The 5,000-nt window shown below is 55.6% G+C and overlaps 3 non-coding genes across 3 annotated transcripts; all 3 read right to left on the reverse strand.

Moving 5' to 3' along the window:
* Window positions 1-1,269: 1,269 nt before the first annotated feature.
* Window positions 1,270-1,381, reverse strand: TRNAL-CAA (transfer RNA leucine (anticodon CAA)). The gene is made up of 2 exons: window positions 1,344-1,381; window positions 1,270-1,315 (listed from the first exon to the last, which is right to left on the reverse strand). It is a non-coding gene; the product is annotated as a tRNA-Leu (tRNA).
* A 288-nt stretch (window positions 1,382-1,669) lies between these two features.
* On the reverse strand, window positions 1,670-1,742 carry TRNAV-AAC (transfer RNA valine (anticodon AAC)). The gene has a single exon. It is a non-coding gene; the product is annotated as a tRNA-Val (tRNA).
* Window positions 1,743-2,191: 449 nt separating this feature from the next.
* Window positions 2,192-2,263, reverse strand: TRNAP-AGG (transfer RNA proline (anticodon AGG)). The gene has a single exon. It is a non-coding gene; the product is annotated as a tRNA-Pro (tRNA).
* Between the last annotated feature and the right edge of the window lie 2,737 nt (window positions 2,264-5,000).

Here is a 5,000-nt window from a genome sequence, read left to right on the forward strand (position 1 = left end):
GGGACAGCTTTCAGTTGACAGGCTTTGTGGCACTGATGTCTCATGGGGCCCGCTGGTGCCTGCCAGGTGGCACACACCAACGTGAAAGTTTGGCGCAAGCCTGCGCCGGACCTACATGGCAGCACTCACAGCACCTCACACACAGGCTGCAGACACATACAAAAGACCAAGCTGGAAGCAACAGTGACGCGAGCCACGGCAGTCCCCACCCAGAAGGCATGTCCAAACCTTTATACATCAGCTCGCTGCCAGCGCATCATTACAAAGGAGGGGGAATTTCCAACACTGCCTCTTGGACCATGGGCTTAAAATCAGCCAACCATTGGCGATGGGCATCGAACCAGATACGGTCACGCACAAACTATTTTTGGGGGGGAATTGGGGACTCTGTGTTTTTTGTTTTCGGCGCACCAAAAAAAAGTGCTCATCCAGGATTTGAACCCGGGACCTCTAGCACCCACAGCGAGAATCATACCCCTAGACCAACAAGCCACCTCACTGGCGCCATGCCCCAGTCGCTCCACGGCCTGATCCCAGCGTGTCACGTGGCCTGCCCCTGGCGCGAGCGCAGAGGACTGAGCTGCCTCTCAAGCAGAGAAACAAGAAGAAGAGCGGCAGCCTTCGCTGGCCAAAGGCCATCTGCTGCCGCTCGATCGGGCTCGATCAGGCTCGATCAGGCGAGATATATGTGGCCGACCGGCTTAGAGCGCAAACCTGTGCTGCTCAGGGTGGGCAGCTTCCCAGCAGGAGGATGTGTCTTGAAAGCCGACAGAGGTAAGAAGGCGCACTCCCTCAGCCCGTTCCAACCTCTGGATTCCTGCGAATTTCAGAAGAGAACTCTGGGGCAGCATGGCTTCTGTCATCTCCCAACAGCCTCTCTGTCCTTGCTATGTAAATACCTTTACAGCCCCCTGGACTGAGCATGTCTGTTTTTTTATTTTTATTTTGCTGAGGTGTGGTGCCTTCAACGACCGACAGGTGGCAGGAGAGCACTTTCTCCAACTGTGAAGGGGACTTTTTTCACTTCCTGAGTAGACTGGGCTCAGTGACATATGCCACCAAACCAGCCACTAGAAAATGCGGGTTTTGCAGCCGTGGGCCAGTGGGGGTTTAAGGGCAGGTGTGCCTGCGGCGTCCCTGGCAGACAGCTCCAGTTGCAAGGCAGCAGAAGAGAACAGGGAGGCTTGCCGGGAGCTGCATTCGGGGGCCCCCACGAGGTTTTCCGCAAGCCTTACACTCTGAAATGTGCTCAAAAAAATGGGCCCGGCTTGTCAGGAGTGGGATTTGAACCCACGCCTCCAATCGGAGACCAGAACACCCAGATGCAGGGAAGAGCTGCGCCTCTTGAGTCTGGCGCCTTAGACCACTCGGCCACCCTGACAGCTATGGGCAGGACTGGGAAAGATTCTTCAGTACCCAATGTCGCCAGGTGCCAGCGCCAGTTTTCATGCCCCGATCTCTGCATCAAAAGTACCCAAACACTCACTTAAGGACCCATGGATGGCAAGAAACGCCCACTGATGGAGCCAGTTGACAGTTTGCAGGGTGCAAATAAGGGCTGGCCTCAGATCACTCATGGCGTAGTGCCGGCCTGTCCATACCTGTCGAAACCTGCATGCGGTCAAATGCGTCCGATTGACATTGTGGAAATAAAAAGAAACCAGCACCATGTTTCTGCCCGGTCTGGAACCGGGGACCTTTCGCGTGTTAGGCGAACGTGATAACCACTACACTACAGAAACAGCTTTGATAGGCTGCGCTCTCGTGTGCTGGGACAGTTTTCAGTTGAAAGGCTTTGTGGCACTGATGTCTCATTGGGCCCGCTGGTGCCTGCCAGGTGGCACACACCAACGTGAAAGTTTGGCGCAAGCCTGCGCCGGACCTACATGGCAGCACACACAGCACCTCACACACAGGCTGCAGACACATACAAAAGACCAAGCTGGATGCAACAGTGGCGCGAGCCATGGCAGTCCCCACCCAGAAGGCATGTCCAAACCTTTATACATCAGCTCGCCGCCAGCGCATCATTACAAATGAGGGGGAATTTCCAACACTGCCTCTTGGGCCATGGACTTAAAAGCAGCCAACCATTGGCGACGGGCATCGAACCAGATACGGTCACGCACAAACTATTTTTGGGGGGGAATTGGGGACTCTGTGTTTTTTGTTTTCGGCGCTCCAAAAAAAAGGGCTCGTCCGGGATTTGAACCCGGGACCTCTCGCACCCTAAGCGAGAATCATACCCCTAGACCAACGAGCCACCGCATGCAAATAGCAGTAGGGGGGGGGGTGGTCTGCTTACCTCACTTGGCGCCATGCCCCAGTCGCTCCACCGCCTGACCCCTGCGTGTCACGTGGCCTGTCCCTGGCGCAAGCGCAGAGGACTGAGCTGCCTCTCAAGCAGAGAAACAAGAAGAAGAGCGGCAGCCTTCGCTGGCCAAAGGCCATCTGCTGCCGCTCGATCGGGCTCGATCAGGCGAGATCAGGCGAGATATATGTGGCCGACCGGCCTAGAGCGCAAACCTGTGCTGCTCAGGGTGGGCAGCTTCCCAGCAGGAGGATGTGTCTTGAAAGCCGACAGAGGCAAGAAGGCGCACTCCCTCAGCCCGCTCCAACCTCTGGATTCCTCTGAATTTCAGAAGAGAACTTTGGGGCATCCTGGCTTCTGTCATCTCCCAACAGCCTCTCTGTCCTTGCTATGTAAATACCTTTACAGCCCCCTGGACTGAGCATGTCTGTTTTTTTATTTTTATTTTGCTGAGGTGTGGTGCCTTCAACGACCGACAGGTGGCAGGAGAGCACTTTCTCCAACTGTGAAGGGGACTTTTTTCACTTCCTGAGTAGACTGGGCTCAGTGACATATGCCACCATGCCAGCCACTAGAAAATGCGGGTTTTGCAGCCGTGGGCCAGTGGGGGTTTAAGGGCAGGTGTGCCTGCGGCGTCTCTGGCAGACAGCTCCAGTTGCAAGGCAGCAGAAGAGAACAGGGAGGCTTGCCGGGCGCTGCATTTGGGGGCCCCCACGAGGTTTTCCGCAAGCCTTACACTCTGAAATGTGCTAAAAAAAATGAGCCCGGCTTGTCAGGAGTGGGATTTGAACCCACGCCTCCAATCGGAGACCAGCACACTCAGAGGCAGGGAAGAGCTGCGCCTCTTGAGTCTGGCGCCTTAGACCACTCGGCCACTCTGACAGCCATGGGCAGACCTGGGAAAGATTCTTCAGTACCCAATGTCGCCAGGTGCCAGCGTCAGTTTTCATGCCCCGATCTCTGGAGCAAAAGTACCCAAACACTCAGTTAAGGACCCAGGGGTAGCAGGAAACGCCCACTGATGGAGCCAGTGGACAGTTTGCAGGATGCAAATAAGGGCTGGCCTCAGATCACTCATGGCGTAGTGCCGGCCTGTCCATACCTGTCGAAACCTGCATGCGGTCAAATGTGTCCGATTCACATTGTGGAAATAAAGAGAAACCAGCACCATGTTTCTGCCCGGTCTCAAACCGGGGACTTTTCGCGTGTTAGGCAAATGTGATAACCACTACACTACAGAAACAGCTCTGGTAGGCTGCGCTCTCGTGCGCTGGGACAGCTTTCAGTTGACAGGCTTTGTGGCACTGATGTCTCATGGGGCCCGCTGGTGCCTGCCAGGTGGCACACACCAACGTGAAAGTTTGGCGCAAGCCTGCGCCGGACCTACATGGCAGCACTCACAGCACCTCACACACAGGCTGCAGACACATACAAAAGACCAAGCTGGAAGCAACAGTGACGCGAGCCACGGCAGTCCCCACCCAGAAGGCATGTCCAAACCTTTATACATCAGCTCGCTGCCAGCGCATCATTACAAAGGAGGGGGAATTTCCAACACTGCCTCTTGGACCATGGGCTTAAAATCAGCCAACCATTGGCGATGGGCATCGAACCAGATACGGTCACGCACAAACTATTTTTGGGGGGGAATTGGGGACTCTGTGTCTTTTGTTTTCGGCGCACCAAAAAAAAGGGCTCATCCAGGATTTGAACCCGGGACCTCTAGCACCCACAGCGAGAATCATACCCCTAGACCAACAAGCCACCTCACTGGCGCCATGCCCCAGTCGCTCCACAGCCTGATCCCAGCGTGTCACGTGGCCTGCCCCTGGCGCGAGCGCAGAGAACTGAGCTGCCTCTCAAGCAGAGAAACAAGAAGAAGAGCGGCAGCCTTCGCTGGCCAAAGGCCATCTGCTGCTGCTCGATCGGGCTCGATCAGGCTCGATCAGGCGAGATATATGTGGCCGACCGGCTTAGAGCGCAAACCTGTGCTGCTCAGGGTGGGCAGCTTCCCAGCAGGAGGATGTGTCTTGAAAGCCGACAGAGGTAAGAAGGCGCACTCCCTCAGCCCGTTCCAACCTCTGGATTCCTGCGAATTTCAGAAGAGAACTCTGGGGCAGCATGGCTTCTGTCATCTCCCAACAGCCTCTCTGTCCTTGCTATGTAAATACCTTTACAGCCCCCTGGACTGAGCATGTCTGTTTTTTTATTATTATTTTGCTGAGGTGTGGTGCCTTCAACGACCGACAGGTGGCAGGAGAGCACTTTCTCCAACTGTGAAGGGGACTTTTTTCACTTCCTGAGTAGACTGGGCTCAGTGACATATGCCACCAAACCAGCCACTAGAAAATGCGGGTTTTGCAGCCGTGGGCCAGTGGGGGTTTAAGGGCAGGTGTGCCTGCGGCGTCCCTGGCAGACAGCTCCAGTTGCAAGGCAGCAGAAGAGAACAGGGAGGCTTGCCGGGAGCTGCATTCGGGGGCCCCCACGAGGTTTTCCGCAAGCCTTACACTCTGAAATGTGCTCAAAAAAATGGGCCCGGCTTGTCAGGAGTGGGATTTGAACCCACGCCTCCAATCGGAGACCAGAACACCCAGATGCAGGGAAGAGCTGCGCCTCTTGAGTCTGGCGCCTTAGACCACTTGGCCACCCTGACAGCTATGGGCAGGATTGGGAAAGATTCTTCAGTACC

The sequence above is a fragment of the Ambystoma mexicanum genome, chromosome 2q (assembly GCF_040938575.1).
Source record: "Ambystoma mexicanum isolate Mex_15411 chromosome 2q, UKY_AmexF1_1, whole genome shotgun sequence".
NCBI classification, from domain to species: Eukaryota; Metazoa; Chordata; class Amphibia; order Caudata; family Ambystomatidae; genus Ambystoma; species Ambystoma mexicanum.